Source organism: Homarus americanus, unplaced genomic scaffold (assembly GCF_018991925.1).
Source record: "Homarus americanus isolate GMGI-L3 unplaced genomic scaffold, GMGI_Hamer_2.0 scaffold74, whole genome shotgun sequence".
In the NCBI taxonomy this organism is placed as follows: domain Eukaryota; kingdom Metazoa; phylum Arthropoda; class Malacostraca; order Decapoda; family Nephropidae; genus Homarus; species Homarus americanus.
The window spans coordinates 1,611,832-1,634,247 of NW_024716951.1; positions in this window are offsets into that span (position 1 = coordinate 1,611,832).

A 22,416-nucleotide genomic window follows, 5' to 3' on the forward strand; every position below is an offset into this window, starting at 1 on the left:
AGGTTAATTAGTAGTTCATGAAATTAGAAATCTCATAGGGGGACGAGGGGGGAACAGTAAAGAAGACTGAGGTAAGACTTGAATAGAAAGTTACATACAAGAAAGGGCTAAGAGAACAAGTAGAAATATCCACATACTTACTCACATCTCTAACCCCCTTGTGTATGGGCTCCCATCTGAGCTGAATAAAATTATCTGGCATTAACCAAATGAAATATTAAAAGTGGTGTCCCCATAGTGAAGGGTTAACTTACCTGTGCTTTAAACAGGTCATATACCCTGTACACTCATATTATTTCATTTAATTTTACTGTACGTGCAGAGGTTAGTCATTGACTTTTTGTTTTGCATGGTCTTTGAATTCTATATTGTCTCAGGCTACAGTGTTCCTCTTTTCCAAACATTAGTAGGAAGGAATATAGGGAATACAATATTGCCAACTCCGTTTTCTCCCTTAGAAACAGCATTTCTTCTGCTGCTAGAGAGTCCATCATTTTATTGTTATCCCTTCACCATTGGAATATAGTTACTGTATTTAGGTACTGTACACAAATATAATATGCAGCAGTTCTCTCTGTTCAGCTAAAATCACAGGAAATTGTAAATACTGTTCAAGGAAATCAGAAATATCAATACTTTATATTTACAAATTTAAAAAGTCCCACTCGTTATTTAATTGTCCCGCATTATAGGTAGCACGGCCTATGGTGCTTAAGGCAGCTGTTGAGGAGATTGACCTAATGACTAAGTTTCCAGAATTAGCCAGTGCAGTAACAAGAGCCACCTGGTGAACATCTTGTATTTAGAGGTAAAAAAATAAGATAGTTACATAATTACTGGGTAAGATTGTCTTGCTCGATGGATCATACTCTATTATGAGCCGTGGGTGGTGGAACAGCTCATATAAATCTTTAAAAAGAAATCACATTCACTTATGCCTTAAAAAAAAATCCCAAAATTCATATTGAATTCCTGAGTGGCCAAAAGGTGGAATGTGAGTGTATGTACAGTATGTTATCAGGTAAAAAATGTGGTTCTCTGTTTTAACCTACTGATTGACTTTGTGTTATGGTCGAGTATTAAATTCTCTGAAATTTTATGAACATGTCATCCTCAAATGTGGTTTCCATGCTGATTCTTATCTGCCACTCTTGAGGGAGAGGATGGTTACTCTTATATTATCACATGGATGCACAGATTTTTCCCAAGAGCTTAGGATAGTCCCATGTATTCCATTTTTTTTTTGTGATTGGCAGCTTATTGTAAGAGGATATAAACAAAGTAGTAACTTATCTTAATTGGTATTTGGGAAAGAGTGGATGACGAACAGTTATGGGGAGAATTTACGATGTTTGGGATTCTGGCTACGCTGCCCTGTAGTGAAGAATGTTTTTAAGACCGGGTGAATGAGTGAGAATGAATTGGTTCCAGCTAGAGGAACCAAACTTCCATTTAAAGGTTTATGAATTAATTTATGAAGAAGATAGGCTCGTATTGTGCCAGGATATATGATTTAAGGGTATAGTACAGTACAGGAAGTCTTGGTAACATGATATAAGCCTCCAATCTGAGAGAGAATTCATTGATGGTGTGACTGCTACTCAATATAGATACGTGTATACAGTACTGTTCTGGCTTGGCATGTATCTCTTAATCTAGTATTGACTGATTGGGGCAGCACTGTGATGATCATTTTAACTCTCCTGTAACATTACTATGATGTACAGTATACAGAGTGAATTTAGCACCAGCCCTTTCTTTAACATAAACCCATACAGTACTGTGAGGTTGATGCATTGTTCAGTGTAATAAGTGTGTACAGTACCATGGCTTTGGTTTGTGATCGAGAAGTGAGTGGATCTGATATATACAGTAAAACCTCCATATAACGGACTTCTCTCTCCATAATGTAATACGTTAGATGGGAGTTTCACGTCTAACGGACCCTTGATATAATGGACTTTCATATCTATATTGTTCGTTAGATGGGAGTTTCACATCTAACGGGCCCTCGATATATAATGGATTTTCCCCTCCTTATAGTCCGTTGAATAGAGATTTCACTGTATTCCTTCAAAATTGACATATTATTCTTAAAATAAAATCATATGTTTTCAAATTTTGAGTTTGTGAAATTTAAGAAATATCTGCCTTAAAAATGAGAAGATAAATATATATATATTTTTTTTAACATTACAGTATTTAAGGAATTTGTGTTAGTTTTGTCTTTGCCTGCCTTTGTGAAGAGTAATTTTTGTTTTCTGAATTTTAGCAGAATCAAAATGGAGAAAATAATGCTTGATATTTTTTATATAGATTATGAAATGAGTGTGTAATTGTGTAGTAGAAAAAAAATAGCAATGTATAAAGTTGCACCTAAACAAACCTAATTGTTGTTTAATAGCATGAAGAAAAAGAAAAGCTATAGAAGATTACTGTGATAGCCAATAATATTTCATAATAAGAAGCCTTTCTCTCAATCATTGTTTGTTTTGTTCAAATATTACACTTATTCATTTTGATTTGGCAGTGTAGCAAGTGTTCTATAAGGTTCATGATATTATTTGCATTACTGTGTATGTTTTATTTAGTTTTTTACTGTATGCTATGAAATGGTATCTTCTGTATTGCGTATACAGTATATAATGAATTATTCCCATCCACATTTTCTAATTTTGGATACGAGTGAGTGGAGTAAATTGGGCAATTTCTTAGTTTTATGTTTTATTGTGGGGGCATTAAGAGACCAATTACTGTACCTGGTAGTTATGTCGATATTGGAGTGACGGAAGTTTAGCGATTTGAATTTCATGATTATGAGTTTATTATTAGTTGTACTACGTATTTTTTCACCAAGTTCGAAGTACTAATGAGAGATTAATCCAATTTATACATTTATATTTAGAAGGATCGTCAGAACTGAATATAATTGATCAGACTTCACTACATTTGTCCAAAACATTGCAAGTGGATCGAGGGAAACAGAAATCTCAAGGGCGGGGAGTACAGTAATACTACACACAAAAGGGACCGTAAAGTTTGATATCCCAGCCTTTATTTAATATTATTTTTTCTCTTATTTGGACTTCTATGAAAGTAGAAGTTTCGTATCAAAAGTTTGGTCTAAAAATACAGCTAGTACAGTACAGTAGTTACTTTTAGGTTGGTTGGTTTTACCCCTGTATAGTGTGCGTGATGATATAACCATTCAAAAAAGTATGATTAGATTGTCTCTGTGTGAGCTGAAAGATTCTTTGTTGCATCAAGCAGTTTGACCAATAGCATGCACTGTACTGTACTGTAGTGTACTGATGTTCATTCTAATATTTTTTGTGTTCTTTTATGTAGTAGTTGCAGTTATTATTTTATTTGTGATAAATGCTATTTTTATTTATTTAGGTTTTTTTTTTTTTTTAGGATAGTACTTAATGATGATGTTTCAAGATACTTTTTCTTGAAGTAATCATCACTAGGAGAAAGATATGAAGATGTGTTAATAACCTTGTATTATACAGAGGCTTTTGTGTTAACTGTAAAATGTTCTTTCTCAGAGTTGTTGCTCATATTAACATTGAATAGAGACATTCAATAAAAAGTAATTTTTTTTTATACTTAGATACTATTTTAAAATATATTATTATAAGTCATTGTTTAGGTGTTAACAGAACCTGGGTGTACATATGGTGGTCTTGGTGATGTGGTTATTGTACAGGAATACAAATTTTTTCTTGTTTTTAAAAATGTGCAAATCATGTTAATGTAAATAAGGTTTAGTTGTTTTTTTTTTGTTTTTTTTTTTGCAGTATTTGAGCATGGAGTTTACTCTTATTTATTGGCAAATAAACACTGCCGTTACTTCTATGAGCTACCTGGTATGCATGTTTATTATTTGTTTAATTTATATAGTATACGTACAGTATATATAGCTATCTATACCTGTATATTGTACGTTGCCAATTTACATAAGATTTGTTCTTAGTAAACTTGATGTAAATAGGACCAATGTAGATAGGTCACACTCTTCTCAGAGACTTGTAGTTGGGATAAACAGTCCAGAGTGAAATGTTTGGCCACCGTAACCTAACCTAAACCTCACTTAATTAAATTTTAGGGACAAAAATAAAACAAAACACAAAGTAAATTTATAAATAGACAATTAAATGAACACAAGATACCTGGGTACTCACTGAAATTAAACTGAGATTGTGTGTGTGTGTCTAGGCAGAGCAGGAGAGATGAGGGTGGACAGTGGAGGAGTTACTGTACGGAGCTGTGTTGTGCTTGATGTTTTGTTGCCTCGACATCTGGTGAAGTTTCAAGTGCTTTTGATGGGGCTGATGCACAGGGCTTGAAGTAGGTGTTGATAGAAGTTTATAATAAAATTTACTTTATTGTCCAGTACAGTATGATAAAATATTGGTTCTTCTGGCAGGTGTAGTACTTGTAGGACATTATCCACCAGAATTCTTAACTTGAGGGTCATTTACAAGATTGCCAAACTGAGATGAATTTAAGGATGGGGTGTAGCGATGCCAATTCGAACACCAAGCTGGTGCCAGTGTTGTAGCAGTGATGTCTTTACTGAAGTTTAATGGAGACAACACAAAAAGAGAACTGATGTAAATTGGCAACTAATATGGAGTTCTGTAATGGCTTTATTATCCAGCATCTGCCAGACCTAGACGGTGCTGGCTGGGTGTGTGTGAGGTTATGTCATTTACAAAGAGCAGTTTCCTAGATATTTTATTGGGAAGATTTTTTATATTGTTTTACTGATCTAATGCAATGAATTTCTGTAAGTATAATAATAATAATAATAATAGCAGTTTTAGAAAATAGTAAATATTGTAAAAAAAAAAGTACAGTCAACCCTCACTTTAAGCGGTTAATTCAACCCACAGGGTACCGCGGAAAGTGAGAAACGCGTAAAGTGAACAACATAACATATGGGATTAATTGAAATAGAGACCGGCTGACCCCCAAACTCCACTTTTTCCAACACAATACCTATGTTCTAGTAAAAATAACATCTTAATTTTATGATGGTACATGCACACAATTAATACTTAAGAGAAATAGAGAAATACAGTCGCCAAGTTAATGTCCATTCAAATACAGTGACCCCTCCGTTAACGAACTCAATCCGTTCCAGAAGGTCGTTCGTTAACCGAAAAGTTCGTTAAACGAAACCATTGTTTCAATGGGTTTTTGGGTAATTGGTTCCAGCTCACCGAAAACTTCCTAAATTCAACAAAAATGGTAGAAAAGTTCACTTACTTTGAGGTGTGTATGTAGAAGGCTCCTGATGATGATGATGATGATGGGATTTAGAATGGGGGTGGAGGAGAAGGAAGAAGAGAAGGCATTGGGGTGGAAGAGAAGTCACCCCATGGTGCCATTTCACCCATAAAATTTTAGCTCTCTGGTGTAATTCAAGATTATTTTCTTTAAATCAACACTGCACTGCATTATATATTGTCAATATATAAAATATATTTCAAAATGACCAATAATTTGCTTGGAACACAGAAAAAAAGCATTTAGTTGAAGAGAGTCTCAAGCAAGATGTTACCTCCAGTGAAAACAGAGAGAGACTAACGCCTGTTTGCTGTGTTAAGAGGCTGGATGCCGCGCATTAAACTAGTCACTTTACCTTCAATTATGTTCAATAATTGTTAAAATGACTAAAAAATTGAATATTAAACTTTTAAAACTATTGAATAGTATAAACTTCTTGATATTTACTAAAATAGTGAGGAATTTAAGCCCTAGAACCGATTAATGTATTGGCGGACTGATACTAAAGCTGGTTGCCCGGTCAGTGCAAGCGAAAACATGTTGAGGTCGGTTCGTAAGAACTTCGTTAACCGAATTGAAGATCCTTATGGAAGGCAGTTCGTTAATCGAAATTATGTTAACCGAGGTGTTCGTTAAACGAGGGGTCACTGAAATGGACTCAACTCCCTCCCCCTCTTCTCACACTACACTCGCTGGCTCTTCCCTCTCTGAGAAATTTTTTGGGGAAAACCACTAGATTTTAAGGTATAGTAATAAATAAAACCTCAAACTAAAGTTAGGATAATGTAATTGACATTGCTGGATTCCTTGTAAGACCAGGAATATTTTGAATATAAATGTCATATATTTTGCACAAAAGATAACATATTTACTCAGAGTAAACAAAATACTTACATTAGATCTAAAATTTGTATGTCTAATGCAAAATCTATGATGTTTATATTCAAAATGATCATCAAATTGTAAGAATTCCAGCAATGTAAATTATATTCTGGCCGGGTAATTTGTATGAATTTTATGAGCTAAAACAAATATCTTCAGTTAATAAAAAAAAAATATTCTTCACAACACTATCTGTCAATCAAAGTACCCCACCTTGCCTCCCCCCCTCTTCCAACCGCGCCAGATGGTCGGTCGGTCCCAACCCTCCCCCCCACCCCCCACCTTCCCTCCCTACCAGAGAAATGTTGGGTGAAAAAACTAGATTTTAACTTTTAGTAATAAATAATACCTCAGACTAAAGTTAGGATAATATAATTGACATTGCTGGATTCCTTGCAAGACCAGGAATATTTTGAATATACACTTCATATATTTTGCACAAAAGATAACATATTTGCTCTGAGTAAACAAAATACTTGCATTAGATCTAAAATTTGTATGTCTAATGCAAAATCTATGATGCTTATATTCAAAATGATCATCAAATTGTAAGAATTCCAGCAATGTAAATTATATTCTGGCCGGATAATTTGTATGAATTTTATGAGCTAAATAAAAAAATTATACTTCTCCCGCGTAAAGGGGTACACACACCGCGGAATGTGAGCATCCCGGGTTCTGGCAGGGTACCGTAAACGTGGAAACGCGAATGTGGGACCGCGTAAAGTGAGGGTTGACTGTATACAACTTTAAAAAAGAAAATTATAACTAAAGTGTCTTGGATATGTGTACAGTACTAATGTCACCTGTTATGGTTTACCCGTACAAGGGTAAGGTAAATGTTGGATAATAAAACTCTTGCTACATTCACCCACAGACACATACACACATTTATACAATATGTGTTTTATATACTAGACTATAGTAAAAGGACCTTGCAGTTACAATAAAATTACATGTACTGCACTACCATGTTTTAAAGTCATATGCAAAATAAAATGAATGACTTCCAGATTCATATTATGTTATTATTTATATGCATCAAGGGTGTGTATGCTTGTGTGTGTGTCAGTCAGTGTGTCCCTCATGGCAATATTTCATTTATGTGGGAGGACAGCCAAGAATTTTGGTCTACATAACACGTGAATATTATAAAAAAGCCATTAAATACAAAATCAAGTGAATGGTGCAAAATGCTGTAGTCTTGGAGGAAACAATGCAAATTACACCCCCCAAAAAATTAACCGAAGTTTTACGTGGATAGATAGAGAGTAAGACAGAGAGATAATGCCATGTTTAGAGACAGAGAGTAAGACAGAGAGATAATGCCATGTTTAGAGATAGAGAGTAAGACAGAGAGATAATGCCATGTTTAGAGATAGAGAGTAAGACAGAGAGACAGAATACTATGCTATAAACATAAACAAAGGAGCAAATGTGAGACATCTAAATGTTAACTATATTTCTGTTAAGGTTGTAATAATAATAATAATTAACGGTTTATTGAAAGAGCTTGGCAGCCAGAAGGCTGAAAATATACAGTTACATATTTGGGGAATGGGTTACGAATTACAAATAATATACAAGTAACATAAGTGACACAAATAAGACATATAATAACTAGATGGGGAAAAGCTCAAACTACAGTTCATTTCAACATAGTGACAGTGCAAGAAGTAGTGTTTACTGGGAGTGAATACACTGGTTTATTACAAGTTATTGATAATTTTACAATGGTTGGGACTGGGCTGTTCTTATAGCGATCAGTTCGTGCACGTATGGGCTGGATGCGGTTGTGGTGTCGAACAGCAATTCTCGGGCTAGGGATCTCAGGTGGTAGTAGGAGCCGGTGTCGGGGATGGTGTAGAAGCTTCTTACCAAATTTGCAGATGAGGTCGTGGTGATGGTCAGTGAGAGTCGAAAGGGTCAGTGTGTTGAGCGCTTCTTGATATGTGGAGTAGGAAGGGGAGAGAATAATCTTGCATGCCCTCTTTTGCCTTTTTCTAGGTGTTTACGTTGTGTGGCATTTAGGGAGGAAGACCAGGTGGGGGAGGCATAGGTGAGCTTGGGAAGTATGAATGTTGTGTAAACACTGAGGAGCTCGGGTGCAGGAACTCCGAGGGACTTGAGTCGGCGGAGGAGGTGGAGACGGAAACTGGAGGATTTGACAACTTCACTGACGTGTGGTTTCCAATTTAGTTTGTTGTCTATGGTGACGCCGAGGAGCTTCGTAGAATCTACAACCTGGAGTGTGTTCGGACCTAAAGTAATGGAAGGAGGTGGGACAATGTCGGAGGAGAGGTTGATGTGCATAACCATGGTCTTGGTATGGTTGATGGTGACATGGTTGTTGGTGGCCCAGTTTTGGAGACTGTTCAATAAATCCTGAAGGGCGGTATAGTTGGGAGCAGAATTGTTGACGCTGATCCCAATGGTGGAGTCGTCGACACATTTCCAGCGAGCAGGGGTTTCTCTTAGGGCATCATTGATGAGCATAAGGAAGCAGAGTGGTCCCATCTTGGTGCCTTGGGGGACGCCACAGGTGAGTGACTGAAAGGTGGAGACAGCCCCTCGGAAGCGTACAGCTTGGCATCGGTCACTGAGGAAGTCTGTAAGCCATGGTATAAGACTTCTCCGAAGCCCGAGGTCAATAGCTTTGTTGATGATTATATTGTGGTCGACTAGGTCGAATGCTTTAATGAAATCAATGAAGGCGACAGCTACAGACGTTTTTCGTTTCTCGAGATGGCGGTATATGTAATTGAGAAAGCTGACAAGACAGTGAGTGGTGGAGGAAGTTTTCATGTTGCCAAATTGCTGAGGGTCTACGACTCCTGCAATATCATAGGTTGTATGAGAAATAACACGTGGGTGAAAGACTACCGGTAGTTAGACAGGATGGAACTACCCGGTTCTATTAGGAAACAGACGTACCGAGAGAGGAGTACAGGATTTTTATTTGTCGGGGTAAAATTGAAGAGATACAAGAAAGTAAAGAAAGGATAGGTTAGAGGTCAAAGGAAACTGAAATATATTTAGGTAGACCCCATCAGTACAGCAGACTAACCAGACAGTTCTCGGATGACGCACAAGAGAAATGAAATCTGTTAGTGGATACCCAATATGTGATTATACTGCTGTGTGGCTTTCTTGTATGGCTCCCCTACTTAACTGTTAGCTCATAAATAACCCGACAGAATATACAGTGACACACTGCTGTTTTTGATGAAAGCATTTTGGATATACAGTATGTGTTGGGAATGCCTCAAAATGGACCAAAGATGTGTAAACCTTTTTGAGGAAAAAAACCTCCAGGAATAACAGCATTGAAATAAGATAGTTTTTCATATATAATTAGGTAAAACAAGTACCACTGCAGATGGCAACTACATGATTTATTTTTTATTTTTTTCGTTTTCTTGGGTTTATCCACACTAATCTGTGCCCAAAACTCGCATAGCTGTTATATATAGAGGGTTGATAATATATTCTGTTATTAACTACAACCTAATCTAAACTAAATCTTACACAGTACATTACAGCTGTTACTTTTAATGACAGAAGAGAACATTTAATTTCAGGTACACTGCTAATTGGTCCCATGTGTAGAGGTTGATTATCAGAATATATATTTTTTTTACAATACAAGTACAATAACATCTTTTTTTGTTCATGCATTATTACAGTATTAGTTCATTTTGCTATTAGTCTTTCACATCTGTATTTATATACAATTGTATAGAGCTGACTGAAGTAAGAAACAGTTTTGATGCAATAAGGAGAATGGACTTGAAGGGTTTCATACTGTACACATTCACCAAGCCTTATCTTCACTACCACCTTCACCATCACCACCATCATTACCATCACCATCATGTTATGGCTATTTTCCATGATTGCTTTGGTTAGCTGTGATTACAGTACCTGATGGCAGCTCTCCACAGTGCAGGTTCTTATCTTTGAGGTCATTTCTTACAACCTACCCTCCACATTCAGTCTCAGGTAGCTATATGTTAACACTCTACATGCCTGAACCGTCTCAATCTACCACAATGCCAGTACTCTTACCTCTGAACAGGGTTTCCATCTTTCAATGTCACGATACATATTCATATCGCCATTGTCATTTCAGCTCACTCAAGCCTATGTATGTCATTCTCTTCAAGTGCAAATGTTTCACTATTATACAACTCCCTATCCACTTCCTCTTGCAACTGAGCAGGCCTTAGCATTACCTCCAGCACTGATCATGTCTCCCAGGTAGCAAAAATATTTAAACGATCCAGAGAAGCACTGAAGTAGAGGTCACGGATCAACATATAATGTAGCCTTTATTATTTTCAAGGAGCTGGTAGTAAAACTGATACAGATGTCCTTTATAAGCTGAGCCAACTATTTCTTCCAGATAATCAATGCTTTTATCTATCACTAAACACTGTTATGGTCCATTAAGTATAGGAATGGCAATTTCTTGGTATTATGAAATATTATGTTTATGTCCCCAGCTGATAGGAGGGGCTGTTCTCTTCTTTTGTAGTACGGTACTGTATTCCTATCTAGTGATCTACTTCAAAACTAAATGGAAAGGCTGGCTATGACTAATGAGTTAAGATTATTTGGAAAAGGATTAAAATGGAGAATAAGTGCTGAGAATGTGAAGAATGACGAGTGTTTAGAGAGTACAAGCTGGCCATATGGATAAAGGCATATAAAATATCAGAGGTTAAGTGGGAGTTGGTTTATATCAGTTTATAAGTGAGGTTATACTGGTTGATTCAAGAATGTATGTATTGTTCACATTAGTGGCTTTGTAGCTTTATATAGATTCTTCACAAATAATCTTAATTACAAGTTAGAATTAATGGTGGCTTAATGTATAATGCAAGTCAATGGGGACGTTAATGTAAGGTGCTGTACTGATATATTTCCCGAGGATCATAATATTCTCTGAAGCTGCTACAGAAGAACACGATCCTTCAAGACTTAAAAACATGAAGCCAATCAAATAGTTGTTCTTGGATCATGTATATTCCTGAGTTTGTACACTGGTAAAACATTCAGGCAGTGTGGGTGTGAAGTGGTTGGCATTTGAAGAGTTACAGGCATTCATATTTACTCAAAGAATTCCTGGCATTGTACTGGTAGTTTGGTGTTGGTACTCATAGATGCTGACCTGAGGCATTCACACTGTACTGTATGAGAAAGTTGGCTTCCATTTTTTTAGAGTCCCAGAGCTTCCTGAAACATCTGCATTAAAAAAATAAGTTGAGTAAAAGAACAGCTGTAATGGATGAAGGTTTTACCAGGAGTAGTCAACAAGATAGTTTAATTAGTCATTTTGTGGTAGCACTTGTCTTCATTGTATAGTCAGGATGCTGGTACAGTACTAGACAAGGGTCGTGTTGTTGAAATTCTGTTTTGCATAGATTGGCTTACCTTGTACATTTTGCCAGAGTTTGTAAGTACAGTAAGCTCAACTTTTTTAATGTGTTATAAAACCATTTGTAGTTGTAGTTGTGAAAAATGTTTGGATAGCGACACCTGTCAGTTTCCTGAAGTAAATCACCGTGTTTAAAGTCAAGAAACAGGAGTAATATGCCACTTGTGTAACAATTGCAAATTTCCAAGTGTTCCCAACATCATAAAAGAAATTAATATATTTTGAATATTGAATGCTTTTTAAAAACTTTTGACATATGTGAAACCCCACACAGACATCAGTATAGAGTATACTGTACGTATACTGTTACAGTAAAAACTAGTTTAGAAATAATTTTCTGCAGTGCATGTACTGTAAAATGAGGATCTATGTTAGTTATGGTGATATAGTAGAGTAGTATAGGAACTCAGCATGAAGCTGGCACAAATTTCCTAACCTTCTAAAGTGTTCCCCTCCCTCCTTCACTGTGAAACCTTAGTCATTGCTGTGTCTGTTGTAAGGAAGTCTCTCCACTCACTTGGTGTACAATTCACTCTGGCTTACATTCTTTAACATATACATAATTTCTTTTTCATCAATAGCAATAAAGTACATGAATTTCTCCGTAGTGTAACGCTGAAGATTGGATCTGATTATTTGAGTAAGTGATCTTCCCTGATTACAAAGACAAAAAAAATCATCATGAAATGTTACCCAACTTTTGCTGTAGATTAGACCCAGATGTCTTCCAGTTATGGGTAGGAATACTGTTGTGATGACGAGGAGTTTCTGTGACTTACCTAACATCAATATTTAGTCTTTTTTTTTTATTCTAGTACAAAATATTCTGCCCCCTTTCACTTTGTAGATATTAGCAATTACATTTAAGAAAATCAGGAATATGTTTGAAACTTAATATTATTTCTTTATACAGATTAAAGTATTTATAGTCTATGCAGAATATGTTAGCTTGTGATAGTATATACAAGGGGTTGCTTCCTTCTGTTTTGTTATAGTATTTATATATAGTAAGCACAGTATAGGGTCTGGTACATAGCGGTCACTCATCAACACCTACACGAGTGGGTGATACAGGGTAATATATATTTGCCAAGTTAGTATGAAAGAAGAAATATGACGAGAAGCAAGCTCTAGGGTTTATGGTGTTCACATTTTGAGTTTTGTTTACCATACCTTGTGATTTATGCTCTCTAGTTCTGTCGACTCTTTTTAGAAATAGCAACAATAGAGCCTTAAGTGTTTCTTAGATATTTAAAGAGAAAAAATAAGGACATATTTCTTGAGGTTGTGATTTAAACCTTGTTGCAATGGGCTTAGACTCTTGTTTTATGCTGTAAATATACAAGTTACAGGTATGGATACAAGCTGCTGTAACTACTAAAGAATTTAGAGTGAGATTTTGAAATTCTGTACTGCCCCTTGTACCTAGGCCTACAGTTAGAGCATTATTTGATTTCCACTACAGTGAAACCTCCATATAATGAACTTCGATCAAACGGTCTAACCTCTCTCATGTACTAGTTCGTTAAAAGGAGGTTTCATATACTGTATAACGAACTACCCTCTCTCATATAGTCCATTGATATAGAGGTTTCATTGTGCTATACTAATTATAACGCAAGTGTCTATTTATCGTAATGCTCTGAAGGACTTGTCAATTCAGGGCTTCATTACTTTTCAAAAATGGCTGTCTTACGGTAGGCTTTTTTCTATAACCTAAAATATTAAGTACACTGCAGCCCTGTTTTGCCATTTATGATTTTGTAGTAAGATAAATTATACTGTACTCTTTGAGATGAATTTGATAAAGCTTTGAAGTAATTTCTCGACAAGGTATCATACTCAAAATATACAGGTACACAAGTATACTGTATATTCTGTATGCTATATAATTTTCATCATATTAAAACCATTACCTAGAATTCTTGTAATTTAGTTTGATATGGTTACAATAATTTCTATAATGCCAAGATACAACAGGTTTGCAGTGTATCCTTGAAATAAAACAGCGACTGTAAAAGAAAAAGAAGTGTGTCATTGTAAATATAAATGGAACAAAACTTAAGTTAGTCCTGGGAAAAAAAAAGAAGATAAATATCACTTCCCATTTTCTACACTTTGCTTGTTACCCTCAAAACAGGAAGTACTGAACCTCCCTTTCTTAGTCTAAGCGTTTTAGTCTTATCTGGAACATCTAAGAACTAAAAGCAGAAATATGTAAAGTTACATTTCCTTGTTTTATCAAATTTAAGAAAGTGCTGGAATTTATGAGATATGGGATTTATTTTAACGTATTTTGGATACGTAAATAATCCAGAATTGATTTATTTTTCAACGACAAAAACAGGAAATGAAGACTTTAGAATATCTAAACTCTTATTTATTTTGGTCAATTGCTCAGTTGGTAGCCAGGAATCATCTCTCTACGCCTACCTGTATATTACAGTATATGTAAATAGTCTCTCAGAACGTTCTCTTGACACCTATTTGCTGTGTACATCAAAATGCTGTCTGTGTGTGAATTCTGTAAGTGCAATTATCTTTGGAATAAACATGTCTTTAAAATGATTATATATATCTGTACCTTTTGGGCCGTAAAGAAATTAAAGATGATTTGGTCTTTAAGTGGAATTTTGAACTAGAAGTTGCTTTAATCTATTACTCCTAATATAACTACTTCTACGATGTCTGCTACTTAATTACTACTTTTACTTTAATCCTCTTCGCCACTGATCGGCTCGTTAGTCGCTTGGGCGATCGGTCACGTCTCTGTTACGCACTGTTGGCAAGTACTGGGCATGCACCGGCTCCTGAATGTACCTGAACCTGCTCCAGTGTTGGTCAAGTCTGGTCTTGAAAGAGCTTACACTTGGTGCCGTCACAGTACTTTCTGGTAGATTGTTCCAAGAGTTCACAACTCTCACTACTTCTACTACTACAATTATAACTATTATGACGACTACTACTTAATTACTACTATTATTACTACTATGACATCTACTACTTAATTACTACTTCTACTACTACTATGATGACTACTGCTTAATTAATACTTCTACTACTTTTACCCTGTACAGGTACTGCTATTATTAATATTATGACTTCTGTTACTACTATTACTACATTGACAACTACTACTACAACCACTATTAGTAAAACCACCACTACCATCACTACTACCACCACAACTACTACCATGAACACCACTAAAAAAACACATATCTCAAGACATCACACTTCAAAACACACAACCACTACAAACATCAAATAAATAAAATCCATTAGTAACAAAAAACTAACACCCCAAAAATTACCATAATAACTAAAACACTTAAGATACATTTTAAAAACACGTAATTCAGTATTCTCTTCATCAACACACACGTGAGTTGGTGTCAGTTAAAAGCCCCAGCGATTTCCCCATGACAAAAATCTCAAGGTCTCGTCTCCCGCGTCAGAAGAGCTCTGTGGGTCAGTAGTGGCGACGTCTACTGAAATGTGTGATAATGGGAGTGAGTTGATGACGAAAGTTCTCTCGTGTCGATATAGTCAAGGTCGACAAGCGCTTCTGCTCTCTCTGTCAGTCAGTCCGGATGTTAGCTAGACAGATAGAGAGAGAGAGAGAGAGAGAGAGTTTCATTGATGGAGAGTGTTTAATTAATAGAGAGAGGGAAAGAATGAGGGAGGAGAGAGAAATGGAGGAAGGGAAAGTGTGTGCTTGTGTAGACGTGTGTGTGCTTGTTTAGGCATGTGTGTGTGTGCGCTTGTGTAGGCATGTGTGTGTGTGCGTGTGTAGGCATGTTCGTGTGTGCTTCTGTAGGCATGTATGTATGCGTGTGTGTGTGTGTGTGTGCGTATTTGTATGTATTCATGTATGTACAAGATATAGACTCCTAAATGCAATACACAACTTCCTAACCAACCATAGACATTAACCCACATTCAAAAACAGTAATGGATAAAGCCTAACAGGACGCTACTAAATGTTAAGCCTTCGCCGATAAGACACACATTGTACCGGATGCCATAACTGATTCCAGACAAACCACATTTAACAGATCCAACCAGTTTCTACATGATGGCCTTACGTCAAACATTACCTAAAATTCTCCTTAACAGCGGAAATATTCTGTACAATAGCTCTAAGGGATGTGTTTACAAGGTGAGGGAAAGGAGGGATGTGCTTTGGAGAATTTGGTGGGTGGCTGTGAGGGAGTCGAGGTTAGGTTGTGTCACTGTGGTTTCCGAGGGTTGCGTGATAGGAGGTCAAGGGAGTATAGCCTTGGTACGTCTGATAAATTCGTGGACGGGATCTACACGGTAAGAGAGAGAGAGAGAGAGAGGTCACATACACGTGTTCCTCCTACCCCATATACTCCACAGAGGTACAGTTCATTGATATGGTAAAAAAAAAATCGTTTCACCACCACCTGAATCCTCTATTGAACATTCCAAATATAGTAACATTCTCCCATAAACAAAAGCTAATCTACCATCTGGCTTCACCTTAAAATACATGTTTAGTGGAAAAAAAATTTGTAAAATTGATGGTGAATGGAATATAGACGATTGGGAGTCGAGTTGTGAATAGCATGTTAGCTCAGACGCTCTGTAATTTCGTACCTTCCCAGCTTGGGTTGCCGTGAGGTAGCTGGTGGGCAGACACATCTTCTGGGAACTCCTGCTGTAAAATCCCAACGTTTTTGTCCGTGTCAATGGCGGCATGGGGAGAAAATGGCGGAAGAGATGATGAGTAACATGGAAACTCATCAACCACAAGGGCGGATGAAGATAATGCACAATGGACATGACCGTAAAGGGGGAACTCAACCCAACTGGTCTATAGGATGTCCCTTGCAACACTTTCCTCTCCTCACTTGATGCTGTCACGTGTGGTGTGCCGCTGGTCTAGTAAACACAGAGGCGGCATGACCACATCTATCTCACCGTAGTAATCAATTCCCACCTAGTCATCCAGATCACTATCATCATCAACAAGACCTACAATAAGTTACTGTAGGAATCCCCATAATCACAGGTGGGCGACACAGGTGAGAAGGTGCACCCCTGTCCTGTTGGTAGTATGACGGAAGAACATTATTCAGAAGCCTCTCTCCCCTACTGCAAGATGAGAGATGCTAAACAAGGGAAAACAGACGATACCTACTGTACATAGGCCAACACTCCAAACAGGAAAAATAGCCTCTATATCTTTTACGACATCGATACAGCCAGCAGTCATAGGAGGCCGGCTATACCTTCGTCTGATAGGATATAAACCAGCTACGTAACACAGTCGAATGTATGAGTGTAGGCCGTGCCATTCGCTACACCCCTTGCATCAACTAACTCATCATTATCTGTCTGGATCATTAAGCTCCTCGTGTTGCCTCTCGTCCGTCTGCAGTAGTCTTGCCATTCCTCGTCGTCGACTTCTGAACTACACGTCACTCCTCTTCGTCAGGTGAGGGTGAGAACTGGCCAGATGTATGTATGTATGTATGTATGTATGTATGTACATTTTAAGATATCTACATATTTCTATACATGAATATGCTGTAATAATTTACATACGTCACACATAACAAAAATAAGAGATATTATTGGGTAACTTAGTCCTTCAGATCCCAACACCACAGAGACGCATGTAAATAAGCAATAACAAATACAACAAAAACAGCATAAACAACAAGTAATGAGTGTAACAAAGGATTATAATATGACTAAAGGGAAGTAGGATTGCGTGTTGACGAAAATATTCACGGAACAGGCACACTCATGTCGCCAAACTACGCTTAAGAGAATTCCCTGAGTTCGTAGAAATGATGAATAATATTGAAGGAATGTGTGTGTGTGTGTGTGTGTGTGTGTGTGTGTGTGTGTGTGTGTACGATCCTCCATCACTGTTGTTACGTGTTCTATCTCCTTCCGTCCCTCCCTCCTTCCTGTGTTTGTGTCTGGCCCCGTGACCAAACTCCCCCACCCTCCTCATCCCGCCGTGACTCATATAAATGTTTTATTATCTAAAATCACGATAATTTCACTATTTCTCTCTATCCAAACATTTGTATATTCTGACAAAAATGATGAAATATATTGATGTATAGATAAATAAAAGTGTATTATGAGGTAAACAAAAAATTCAGAAGCTTTTGTTGAAATACGAATTATACATAACTTTTCATTTCTAGCATCCGGGTTCCAGAAGTATTATGGTTGAATAATTTAGTGATATTTATCCTTTATAGTCTTTATACCTTGACCAGGAAGTATTCAAGGAGAGACTCGGGAATATTTTTTGGCGTCGAAAGATTCATTTTACTCAAAATCTCAATACAGGTCGTCGTCGATGTGCAGTTTAATCTATACTGAGATTCTGAGCAAAATTTCGACCCCAAATATATTCAAGACCGGGTGTAATATATAATATAACAGAATTCCAGGTAGTGTTATGAGACATGGGAAGTTTGTTAATTATCTTGAACGAGGCATCCGAGGGCACAGGACCATTCATTACTATCACAGAATAAACGAGACACTGATGGCTGTTTGTGTGTGTGTGGTTTCAGAATGAACGGCGGATTAACTGATTGTACACATGATTGTTGCCGAGATGAGCGCAACAATGGGTGAATTGAACGTGCGTATGTGAGTCAGGAATAAAAGAGAAATTGTTGCTGGATACAACTCCTTTTAGTTCTAAGATGAAGGTCGGTTTGTCATGCTACAAGCGTTTTATTTCCAGGGTGAATAAGTTAATGATCAATTTAACCTTGTTTTTTCCCCAGAAGTAAACACCAGCAAGGCTATTTCCATAATCTATTCCTGAATGTGACATATAAGCAACATAATTTTCCGTTTATATTACGCCCCATCACGAGTGTTGAGGAAATATATGAATTCACTCTTTGTCTGTTTGCTCTCACGTCTGTATGAGTTGGCTTTCCTTTAAATTCACCTGAAGATTAGCCCACAGGTTACCTCATCTGAAGATTAAACACCTTGTGCATGCCCATTACTTGCCAACAGTGCGTGACAGAGGCGTGACCAATCGTCCAAGCGGCTCACAGGTCGATCAGTAACGAAGAGGATAAAATAAAAAGTAAAGTAAGGAATTGTGTCAAGGGGAGCGTGGACCGTCTTGACATAAAACCATGCTAGTATTTCTTTACAAGGTTGTTTCGTGGTCTCAGTAAGTCTATCAGTCAAAGATAAACAAATAAATACATTAAAAGCTTCTTATCTCCACTTGTATTAACGGTGTATGTATCTTAACGTGTATTATGGTAGTTGCAAGTTATTAGGATAGTTACTCCTACAAAAGACTTTTATAGTTTTCTCTGGTGTTATTTTATATAGTCTACGGGAATTACACGCACTGTTTCAGAAATTGCCAAAAGAGTGTGGTAAGACAATTAGCGTAATGTACTGCACCTCCTATATTACACGTTTTCACACACATACTGTTAATACAAGCGGAGATAAGAAGCTTTTAAGGTCGTTAGTGGTTTATCCTTATCAACGTACTGTTTACGAGTGTTTGTATACTTACTCTGACTAATCTTACGCTGGTGTGTCTAATCTTCACATGGTCACAGTCTTTGTACAGTATTAAAACAAACATCAAATTAAGATCATGACAGTAAACTTCCCATAAACCAAGTATATCATAGTTATATTATCATCACTTTCCTCTATTGTCATATAAATAATTCAATTAAATATAATAGACAATTGATAGTCCAAATACCTCGTTCACTAACCCCGCCCACTGATGACGTCTCTACTGACTCAAGCCTCGGACACAAACAAATCCCTCGATGGTTGAAAGTAATAAATTAAGTAATTAGGGTTAATTAAGTTAATTGTTATTTTGATTCTGTGGTTGGTGGTTGTGATGGTTGATGGTTGAGTATGGGGGAGTCGAAGCCTCAGTCACACGCCCTCATACAGAGGTTAGGTTGGAGCTGACATACGCTTGGCTTTCTCAGTTTGTGTCTACTGCTGCTACTGCTACTGAGGACTTGCGCTGAGTGTTGTGTCTACTGCTGCTACTGCTACTGAGGACTTGCGCTGAGTGTTGTGTCTACTGCTGCTACTGCTACTGAGGACTTGCGCTGAGTGCTGACGGTTACTGCTAATGCCGAAAGGTAACTCTGCTGGCGTCTACTGGCTGCTGACGGCTGACATTGGTGAGTGCTGACGTATATTACCGGCTGATAGTTAAGGTTAAAGGCAAAACTCATTAGTGTATAGGTATAGGCATATATTACTAGTTTACGTTAGTTCACCCTAACTGTTGTCATTAAAGTAGTGTACCCCGTACTAGGTGTTGTGTAGTGTACCCCCGTGTAGTAGGTGCTGTATAGTACCCCCGTGTACTAGGTGTTGTGTATGTACCCCCGTGTACTAGGTGCTGTGTAGTGTACCCCCGTGTACTAGGTGTTGTGTAGTGTACCCCGTACTAGGTGCTGTGTAGTGCACCCCGTGTACTAGGTGTTGTGTAATGTACCCCGTGTAGTAGGTGCTGTATAGTGTACCCCCGTGTAGTAGGGTGTTGTGTAGTGTACCCCCGTGTACTAGGTGCTGTATAGTGTACCCCGTGTACTAGGTGCTGTGTAGTGTACCCCCGTACTAGGTGCTGTGTAGTGTACCCCCGTGTACTAGGTGTTGTGTAGTGTACCCCGTGTACTAGGTGTTGTGTAGTGTACCCCCGTAGTAGGTGTTGTGTGGAAATCCCCGTGTAGTAGGTGTTGTGTAGTGTACCCCGTGTAGTAGGTGTTGTGTAGTGTACCCCCGTGTACTAGGTGCTGTGTAGTGCACCCCGTACTAGGTGTTGTGTAGTGCACCCCCGTGTACTAGGTGTTGTGTAGTGTACCCCGTGTAGTAGGTGTTGTGTAGTGCACCCCCGTGTACTAGGTGTTGTGTAGTGCACCCCGTGTAGTAGGTGTTGTGTAGTGCACCCGTGTACTAGGTGCTGTGTAGTGTACCCCGTGTACTAGGTGTTGTGTAGTGTAAACCCCGTGTACTAGGTGTTGTGTAGCACCCGTAGTAGGTGTTGTGTAGTGTACCCCCGCGGGTGTTGTAGTGCACCCCGTGTAGTAGGTGTTGTGTAGCACCTGTACTAGGTGCTGTGTAGTGTACCCCCGTACTAGGTGTTGTGTAGTGTACCCCGGTGGTGTTGTGTAGTGTACCCCGTGTACTAGGTGCTGTGTAGTGTACCCCCGTGTACTAGGTGCTGTATAGTGTACCCCGCAGTGTGCACCCCGTGTAGTAGGTGTTGTAGTGCACCCCGTGTACTAGGTGCTGTGTAAATTCCGTGTACTAGGTGCTGTATAGTGTACCCCGTGTAGTGCACCCCGTGTAGTAGGTGTTGTGTAGTGTACCCCCGTGTACTAGGTGCTGTATAGTGTACCCCCGTGTAGTAGGTGCTGTGTAGTGTACCCCCGTGTAGTGTACCCGTGTAGTAGGGTGTTGTGTAGCAAATCCCGTGTACTAGGTGCTGTGTAGTGTACCCCCGTGTACTAGGTGCTGTGTAGTGTCCCCCGTGTACTAGGTGTTGTGTAGTGTACCCCGTGTACTAGGTGTTGTGTAGTGTACCCCGTGTAGTAGGTGCTTGTGTAGTGCACCCCGTAGTAGGTGCTGTATAGTGTACCCCGTGTAGTAGGTGCTGTGTAGTGCACCCCGTGTAGTAGGTGCTGTGTAGTAACCGTGTACTAGGTGTTATGTAGTGTACCCCGTGTACTAGGGTGTTGTGTAATGTACCCCCGTGTAGTAGGTGCTGTGTAGTGTACCCCTGTACTAGGTGTTGTGTAGTGTACCCCGTGTAGTAGGTGCTGTATAGTGTACCCCCGTGTACTAGGTGCTGTATAGTGTACCCCTGTGTACTAGGTGTTGTGTAGTGTACCCCGTGTACTAGGTGCTGTATAGTACCCCCGTGTAGTAGGTGTTGTGTAGTGCACCCTCGTACTAGGTGTTATGTAGTGTACCCCGTACTAGGTGTTGTGTAGTGTACCGTGTAGTAGGTGCTGTGTAGTGCACCCCGTGTACTAGGTGTTGTGTAGTGCACCGTGTAGTAGGTGCTGTATAGTGTACCCCCGTGTACTAGGTGCTGTATAGTGTACCCCCGTGTACTAGGTGTTGTGTAGTGTACCCCCGTGTACTAGGTGCTGTATAGTGTACCCCGTAGTAGGTGTTGTGTAGTGTACCCCTGTACTAGGTGTTGTGTAGTGCACCGTGTACTAGGTGCTGTGTAGTGTACCCCGTGTAGTAGGTGCTGTATAGTGTATCCCCGTGTACTAGGTGCTGTATAGTACCCCCGTGTACTAGGTGTTGTGTAGTGTACCCCCGTAACTAGGTGTTGTGTAGTGTACCCCGTGTACTAGGTGTTGTGTGTGCACCCCCGTACTAGGTGCTGTATAGTGCACCCGTGTACTAGGTGCTGTATAGTGTAACCCCGTAGTGGTGTTGTGTAGTGTACCCCCTGTACTAGGTGTTGTGTAGTGTAACCCCGTGTACTAGGTGCTGTGTAGTGTACCCCGTGTACTAGGTGCTGTATAGTGTACCCCGTGTATAAGTGTTGTGTAGTGTACCCCCGTGTAGGTGCTGTATAGGTACCCCGTGTACTAGGTGTTGTCTGGTGCACCCCGTGTACTAGGTGCTGTATAGGAACCCCGTGTACTAGGTGCTGTGTAGTGCACCCCGTGTAGTAGGTGCTGTGTAGTGTACCCCGTAGTAGGTGCTGTGTAGTGCACCCCGTGTAGTAGGTGCTGTGAGGCCCCGTGTAGTAGGTGCTG